This window comes from Amblyomma mixtum, chromosome 2 (assembly GCF_055824585.1).
Source record: "Amblyomma mixtum isolate Tamu chromosome 2, ASM5582458v1, whole genome shotgun sequence".
Classification (NCBI taxonomy): Eukaryota; Metazoa; Arthropoda; class Arachnida; order Ixodida; family Ixodidae; genus Amblyomma; species Amblyomma mixtum.
Genome location: NC_143013.1, coordinates 130406817 through 130416347, shown reverse-complemented (window position 1 = coordinate 130416347; position 9531 = coordinate 130406817).

The following is a 9531-nucleotide window of genomic DNA, read 5'->3' as shown; positions in this document are numbered from 1 at the left end:
AAATCTCATTGTGCGTTCTTGTTAGTTCCATGTGGCACAGTTAGAGGGCTAAGATAGCTTCCAAACCCACAAGCTCGTGTGTTCATGGCAACGGTGATCCCGTTTGTACAGGCTTCCGGATTTTATAGCGTGACCGTTGACCTCGTCACATGTCAACACTTTATAATGGCGATAAGTGGGAAAATCGCCGAAAGTTCGCACAAGCCCTGAAATCCTCCCCCTTTGCGAGCGTCGTCGGATACACTGCTCCCTTCATGAGGTCCCGCCCTGTGCCACAATACACGCTTGAAAAAATCCAGTGTGGAGCGCAAGTGTAACTAACATTTGTCATTGCGTCGCGCGTTCTTTTTCTTTCATATTACTGCATGTCGCGCATGCGAAAGGGAGGCAAGATAAAAAAATATTAACGGCGATCAATTGCATTGATGAGGAAGTGCCATAGCATGCATGCTTCTTTTATTCTGGAGTCTATACCCGTCCTGATTCTGCTCCAAATGTGAGCCCATTACCTGTCACCCTCAGTGCATTCCAGTTCCGATTTCATTGCGACTGAGTCGTCATAGGACTATCGGCGTAGTAGCGCTGCCGTTAGCGGTGCATCACCGCAATGGCAAGTAGCTGTTTCAAGCACAGCCACCCTTGAGGCTTGTAAGAACCAGGTTGCTCTTTCCGACCAATGCGAGAACGAATAGCTCCCGCAAACTTCATTTTCGCTAAGATGGCTTTTCGGGGGGTTTTGCATATTTTGAAGCGAAAAGCTTCACAAGGCTAGTCAACACCGCGCTACGCGTGAGCCACACTACAGATTTGCCACAGCTGCTCATGCGCGAAACCGAGTGACGTCGCGCGGAGCGCAGGTGGCCGCTGCTGCCGCAGCCGCAGTTACCGCTGCGCGCTTACTCCGTCGCCTGACCCTTTCGCCGCCGCCGCCGCGCGCTACTGCGCATGTGCGCCGCCGCTTCTCCTCCTCGCCATCGTTTGACTTTTCGCCGCAGCCATGCGCATTTGAAAGGAAGGGTATATAAGGCGCGCTTGCTCATAGAACAGGCGCAGACACTCGCCATGGAAGGAGAAGAAGAAGCAACAGTCGGACGGCGCAGAAACACCGATCCAGAAGTGGCAGCTTGGGAGTTGGCTCAAAAGCAGCGAGAGCTTTTCGCTTCGAGATATCCAGGCTTAAGTTTAGCTAAGCCACAGCCAATTTTTTTGTACGTCGTCCGGTTGTTTGAGTCATTTTCTTATTAGTCGATCTGCGTCTGGTGTCTACCTCCTCTGTCCTCCAAGTGGAGGTAAGCAGGTGGAGAGGGACAGGAGGAGAGGGGGATGGTGACAGCTGGAGGGTGCAGAGAGGAAATTCCGTCTAAACAGCACCTAGCAGGCGGAGGCTCACAATCCGGTGGCCAGCTCACCACAAGCCGCGCTGGGCAAGTCACAAGGTGACGTGACCTATCTGCCAGGTGCCATATTTAATCTGCATCCTCAGCCGCATCGTCGTCGTCCCAAACATTTTCTCGGCTCTAGCGTAAAAAACTTGGACAATGTTTAACATTCTCTTAAAAGTACAACGCGATAGCATTGGAGATACCTCGCGCGCAAGCACTACATCTCTTTCATAGAAACATAAATTGAGGGGGGGGGGTCCTCATACCACTACTGTCGAAGTGATGCAGCGGTTAAATGGACCGCCACTGCCCCGCGTCGTACATTGTGCCAGCGGAAACGGCGAAGACAGTGGAGCGCTCTGCCTGCGGCGCGTCATTTCGTCTCTGCATTTCATTCCGGCCGGTTGCATGTGTGCTATATTAATATGAACAGTGAACCATCAACAATTTCGCATTCCTCCCACGTAAGGAGTTTTAGGTGTCTCTTTTTGTAGCGAAAGCTACACTAGGCTACCAGAAGCGCATTTTGCGGTGCCTGCCAAAGGCCACTCCGGCGCATGTGCCGTTACCAAAGCAACCAGTGACATGACAACCATGGCGCCGCACTGCGCATGCACAGAGTCGCCTCGCGCAGCTGGATATAAGCCGGAAGCGATGCGGTCGCTCCTCAGGCACGCATCGTGGAAGAAGGAGAGCGGTCGTGCTTGGCAGCAGTACAGGCTGCGTGAAATTGAATCTTCCGATTGCGAAGTCGCTGAATAGTACAAGGCTGGCCAACAGCGCCAAAAGGAGGAAAGAAAGGATATACATAGCTTTCGCTATGTATATCCAGACCTAGCTAAGCCACTGCCAATTTTCTGCATAGATAGTTCTTCGGGAGAGACAGATAGAAAAGTGGTAGAGGATAGGCAGGGAGGTTAACGAGAAGAATGTTCCGGTTTGCTACCCTGCACTGGAAGAGAGCGAGGAGGGGGCGTAAAAGGAGAAGAGGAAATAGAGCAATGCGGTCTGTAGGAAGCGCGACAAGCAAGGTCAAAAGGCGTAACGACGTGCCGAAAGTGCGCAACCTTCACGTATGTTGGAATGCAGCCTCTTTCGAAGGTCAACTTGATGAACTTTGTCCTCCAAGGCGCTGAACATGCGTTATGGTTAAATCGCCGGTAGCTACTTGGATCAAATTGGGCAGATCAGTGTCGTGGATGGCCACGTCGACGTCGTAGATGACACCTGCCGTAGTAACCCTCTCCAGAATGACATGGGAACGAACGCTAATGCCGCCAAGCGTTTTGATACTCCTGAAACTTTCAAGCGCGTTCCGGTCCGTGACATCAAAGGCGACGACATTCCTAAAACTATTCACGCTCACATATTTAATTGCTCATGCGATGTTATATCTATAGGAACACAGACGTGGCTCGCCTTTTGATGTGGATGAGATTGTCGGTGAGAGTCTCTTGCACAAACAGGACAGCATGTGCCGATGATCCTCGCTCCGTTGTGATCGTGGACGTACATACTCGATGACGACCAGTTCTCACCTTTGGGCACTCTTCGATTGGCCTTCTTGCTTAGGACTCTGATGAAGCTGTCGTCAGCGAAAGAGTCATCACTGGTAGCCGAGTACTCCACAGCGGCCTGGCTGCTTGCGTCATTCGGGAGGCGAAGACGTCTCCTCTGGACGGCTGCGGCCGACCCACCCGACTGATTTCTAACAGCGTACATTTCCCTCGCCGTCACCATTAAAGCAGCAGTGTCTCTTATAATGTCGTAAACTGAAAAGAAACTGAAGGGTCGAAGGGCTGGAGTACAGGTGTAGAACCGCTTCATTGTCTTCTCCAAAACATTGAATTCATTTGGATTAATTTTGTTGCTACCTGCCGTAGCGAGTAGGTTAGCCACAACTTGGTGGGCAGGTGGACCACCTGTTTTTGCGTGGCACTGGCGGATGGCAGCTTTTCTGGTGAACGGAACCTCTACTTCTATTGCATTAAAAAGACAAGATAGAAAGATTATTGCTCGCACAAATTACTGCCTGGAAAGTGAACCTTGTTCGAGTGTAGGCCACTGTAAGCGGAAACATAGCCATGGGGGTGTCAGCACACTCACGCCTATTTTTGAAGATTTTGTGGCACGGCACGTATCCTGCTGAAGTAACAGCGAAGGTGCTGACATGCCGCGTGTTCATCATACGTGCGATACTGTTAAACATCTCGAAGGCTGTACGCTTAAAGAGTAGGTCATAACGGTTCTGCCATGGTTCACAAGATGCAACTCGGTCCACAAGCGTAACAGCGTTGAGTACTTCCGCTGGTTCAATGCGCAAGAATACTAGCAGCAAGGGCGCAAGAATCAGTGCCGTCCTATGACAATAAAAAAATGCCACTTTTCCTGGTCCTAAATGGTGCTTTATTGCGGTGGAAAATAAACAGCCAGAGGAGAGAATGAGGCTGCTGTAAGCTTCAGGTGGGGCTATAGCCTAGTGCAATATGCCTCTAATTGTTTCACCGTAACCAAGCTTAACCAGCGCGTAACCAGCGCTTCGTCCTGTGTGTTCGTCCCTTTTCCGTGTTTTTTAGCGCTCACCAATTCCTTCAAGTACGCTTAGATAATAATTAAGGTCAACCATTTGTGGCACAATTCTCTGACAGTGCTCTGTTCGTACTCGCACGAGCACCCGTACACTTTTCCAGCTGTCAGTCATCATGGGCATAGATGAATTCATTGCCGTGGTGGTATTTTAGAAGACAAAAGCCCACCACCGAATAGTCCGGTACCCCCTCGGTTGAACCATGTCTTGCTAACAACCACATGGTTCCTCTTTAGTACCACTTACTTATCTGTGCAGCACGAAATATTGTCACGGCTAGACAGTCGGGACGGCCAGGACACGCTTTTCTGTGTAGCACCAGGCAGCAGCGGTCTCCCGAGGGCACCACACAGAAGAGACGACGAAGAAGAAGACACTGCCCGCCACCATGGCTAAGGCTAGCCAGAATAGCGGTCAAGGCAGTTCGGCCGGAAGACGGCGCCACGAGAGTGCCCAGGATTGTGGCATTGCTCTCCCCTCTGGGAAGCGCCGCCCTCGGCGCGGCAGGTCGTGTGGACCAACGGCGGCTCCCCCGGGAACGGAAGTTTGGCACACGAACACCTGCTGTTGATGGGGCGCCCGTGCAGAGGGGCAGTGGACCTGGTGCATGTAGCAGTTATCGTCGGCGGGCGCGGAATCCACTGTCTCGGCCGTCTTGGTCTCGTATACGAGGAGGGAGAGACAGCTCTCAGTCGTCTGGACATTTGCTACTTCCGGTTCGAGCAGCACGTGGTCGTTGAGGGTTCTCGAAATCGAGTCTGTCAGACGGAGTATTCAAGAGGCAGCGTGTTAAGGTTAGACAGCAGGGCGAGTGCGGGATTCCATGAGGCGGTTCTGGCCGACCACCATCTCGACGGGCGCGCACGCTGAACACCGTCGTCTTCGGCGTCCGCAGGTAGAGACGAGTGAGCTGCTAGCGGGCGTGGTAAGGCTTCATTCGTGCGACATGCACAACTTTGGACGTTGGTCGTCTAGAGGAACGAACAGTTCCTTGAGGGAGAGCTTCATAGTTTACCTCGCCGAGTTGTATCACTTTATAGGGGCCAAAGTACCGCCGAAGCAGCTTTTCAGAGCGCCCTCGTTGGCGGATTGGTCTCTACACCCAAACGTTTTCTCCGGGCTGGTAAGTGACATCCCTGTGGCGATGGTTGTAACGGTGAGCGTCTTTTGCTTGTTGATGCCGGATATTTTGCCGAGCAAGTTGGCGGGCGGCCTCAGCTTCGCGAACAAAGCGGTCGGCCCCCACGACAGCGGATTTTACACTACCAGGAAGAAGCATTGCGTCGAGCATAGTCGTGGCTTCGCGACCATGTACAAAGCGAAACGGTGTGAAGTGAGTCGTCTCTTGCAGCGCAGTGTTATATGCGAAAGTTACGTAAGGGAGTACTGCATCCCAGTTGCGGTGGTCGTCGTCCACATACATAGAAATCATGTCGGCGATCGTCTTATTTAGGCGCTCAGTGAGTCCATTAGTTTGCGGGTGATAAGCTGTTGTTCGTCGGTGGCTCGTGCCGCTGAGTGGCATAACTTCTGTCAGCGCCGAGGTAAAGGCCGTCCCTCTGTCAGTTATAACGACCGTGGGTGCGCCGTGACGAAGCACGATGTCGGCAATTTCCGCAGCTGTTCCACGGGGAAGAGCTTTTATCTCACAGTATTTCAGTTCAGTTCAGTTTATTTACCTTAAAGGCCCCCTTTCGGGGGTATTACATAAGGGGTGGGATCTTAATAAAATGAGCAAACAAAACAGCGAATATTATTTAGCACTGAAGGTGATCGGTTACATGTTCTTGAAAAGTAGAGGATGAAGCGATGTTGACGATGTCACGGGGTAGGCCGTTCCAGTCCGTTGCTGCTCGAAAGAAAAATGAAGCAGAAAAGGTGGCAGTATGCGATGGTGGCCGGGCAACCTGTAGGGGATGACTGGTGCGGTGAGATATGCGTGCGGCAGCTGTGATATACGGTGACCGATTGAGGGAAGAATGGAATAATTTGTGATAAAGGGTGAGACTTGAAATGCGACGACGGAACGAAAGGGGCGGTAGTCCTGATAACGCTTTCAATGAAGAAATGCTGACGTCATATGAGTATGAAGAGTGGATGAATCGAGTGGCACGATTTTGGACAGCTTCTAATGCATTAATTAAATAAGTTTGGTGCGGGCTCCATATGGCAGATGCATATTCTAATTTTGGTCTGATGAGCGATTTATATGCGAGTAATTTTACGTGTTGAGGGGCAAGGCGGAGATGGCGCTTGAGAAAACCAAGCGTTTTATTCGATGCTGAAATGATGTTGCCAATATGGGTGCGCCAAGATAAATCACAAGACAAGGTGACTCCTAGATACTTATAAGATGGTACTGAATCAATCGAGGTGTTAGAAATGGAATATTGGAAGCGATGCGGGCTATGACGACGAGAGAAGGATAAGAGTTTGCATTTATTAGGATTTAGGGACATGAGCCAGTTGTTACACCAATTAAGTACGCTGTTAAGATCGGTTTGAAGACTAAGTTGATCACGAGAGTTATTAATAGTGCGGTAAATAACACAGTCGTCAGCGAACATTCGAATACTGCAGGAAACGTGGTCAGGTAAATCATTAATATATATTAAAAAGAGTAATGGACCGAGTACAGATCCTTGCGGAACGCCTGATGTAACCGGGAGGCTGTTAGACAGGTGGCCATTAGCAAAGACTGATTGAGAACGATTAGTGAGAAACTGCTCAATCCACTGTAGTATGTTAGGATGTAAGTTCAGCTGTGCAAGTTTTACTAATAAACGACGGTGGGGAATTTTGTCAAAAGCTTTTGCAAAATCTAGAAATATGGCATCAGTCTGTATGTTACGGTCAAGATTAGTGTGCAAGTCGTGAAGGAACAACGCTAATTGGGTTTCACAAGAGAGGCCCTTACGAAACCCATGTTGTGAAGAATGGAAGAAATCGTTTGAGTCTAAGAAACTTATGATCTGAGAGTAGATGACATGTTCCATGATTTTGCAGGGTACGCTAGTTAATGAAATGGGGCGATAATTCATGGGGGAGTCTCTGTTACCTGATTTGTGGACTGGAACGACCTTCCCCGTTTTCCAGTCATCTGGAATGATCCCTGAAGAGAGCGATTGCGAAAAAATCAAAGATAAGTAGGCTGCACATGTTGATTTCACATTTTTAAGCAGTTTTGTATTAATCATGTCCATACCAGCTGATGATGAGAGTTTCATGTTATCAATTATGGAAGCGATACCATCAGCGAGGAATGTGATGGCTGGCATGATGGCTTCTGTGTTGAGCGATGGTAACTGTGAAGGCATGTCAAATTCACTCGTGAAAACAGATGCAAATGCGTTATTAAATATTTCTGCGCATTCATCGTTAGTAACCGCTTCGTGCAAGTCGTTAGTGAGTGTAATATCATGAGTGTGCTTAGGATTTAAAACCTGCCAGAATTGTCTAGGATTGCTGATTAGTAGCTTCGGTAAGTCAGTGTGATAAAATGAGCGCCTGGCGCTACGAACTGCAAGTAAGTATGATTTCTCAGATGAAAGGTATTTTTCCCAAGCGGCTTGATTATCAGTGTGTTTGGCTGAACGAAACAGGCGTTTCTTCTTGTTTTCTAGACGTTTTAGATGCTTAGTAAACCATGGCTTATTGCGGTTATTTTGGAAAGATACCCTGGGGATAAACATATTAGAGAGCATATTTAACTTATTTTTGAATATCAACCAGTTTTCGTGAACAGAGTGATTGTCGAATGTGGATTGGTACTCTGAAAAGAACATGTTAAGGTCTTCAGTTATTGCATCGTAATTCCCTTTATCGTACAGATTTATTGTTTTTCTGGATGGGTGCTTCTGAACTGGGGTAAATGAAAATAGAGCATGTAAGATTTTATGGTCGCTGATTTCTGGAAGATAACTAATGGATGATAGGTACTCAGGGCTATTAGTTAGTATTAGGTCAAGGGTGTTTGCGGTTGCATGCGTGACACGAGTAGGTTCCGAGACTAACTGTGTGAGGTTAAAATTTAAACAGACATCAATGAAGTTCTTGGCTTCTGTATTGCATGTTAATGAGGAAGTGCCTAAACTCTGCCAATCAATGTCCGGATAATTGAAGTCCCCGAAAAGGAGAATGCGCGCATTTGGGTATTTAACAACAAGATGATTTATGGTATCATTCAGATGTCGACAGAAGTTTGGATTTGACTGCGGGGGCCTATAACAAACGCCAAGAAGTACTGTTACAGGGGGAGTGCGAATAATTAGCCATAATGATTCCATATCAGATGTGACGTGTGCAATAGAGCATGATAAACCTCGGTGAATTGCAACAAGAACACCGCCCCCCCGTGAGTCTTTCCGATCGTTTCGGTAGACGTTGAATTCCGACTGAAGTAGTCGGTGGCGACCACAATGTACCGGTTACCGAGCGAAGACTCCGGAAAGGGTCGAGTAAATCCATGCCGACTTGGTAGAAAGGAACGTGTGGTGGATCAATAGGCTGCAGTAGTCCGGCCGGCTTAGTCGACGACGTCTTGCGACGTTGACACTCGCGACAAGTTCGGACGTACCGTTTCACAACCACCGCGAGCTTGGGCCAGTAATACTTTTGTCGTATGGGTGCCAAAGTTCGGGACAAACCAAGGTGACCAGAGGAAGGGTAATCGTGGCACGCCTGCAAGACTTCATCACGAAAGGCATTAGGTATAACGAACAGATAGACAGCCTCCGTCGGCCCATAGTTCTTTTTGTACAGGATGCCGCCCCGTAAACAGAATGATGACAGGCCGCGTGAAAAGATGCGGGGCGGAGTCCGAGCGCGTCCTTCGAGATAGTCAATCAGGGGCCGTAATTCAATGTCGTCTCGTTGGCGGTGAGCCAGGGTGGACGCGGAGATGACCCCAAGGAAAAGGGAATCGTCATCGATGTCCGCGCTGTTGGTTGGAAGTGGAGCACGGTTCAATCTGCATCACTGTGCTTTTGCCCTGATTTATACACAATGGTGACATCAAATTCTTGCGGTCGGAGGCTCTAGCGTGCGAGTCGCCCTGAAGGATCCTTGAGGTTTGCCAGCCAACACAACGAGTGGTGGTCGCTCACCACTCGGAAAGGGCGGCCATAAAATAGGGGCGAAATTTCGTTACTGCCCACACAATAGCTAGGCATTCTTTTTCGGTGGTGGAATAGTTCACCTCAGATCGTGATAACGTGCGGCTTGCGTTAGCGATTACGCGTTGGACACCATCCTGCCACTGTACAGGGACCGCACCAAGGCCAACGTTACTCGCGTCTGTGTGCAGTTCTGTGGCAGCTGCCTCGTCGAAGTACCCGAGTATGGGTGTACTTTGAAGACGCGTGCGTAGCTCTTCGAAGGCATGTTGTTGCTCCCGACCCCAGAAGAACGGTTCGTTATCTTTGGTGAGGCGGGTAAGGGGCTCAGCAATTCGGGAGAAGTTCTTCACAAAACGCCGATAATAGGCGCAGAGACCCAGAAAACGGCGCACACTTCGCTTGTCAGCAGGAATGGGAAAAGCAGCGACGGCGGCAGTCTTGTCGG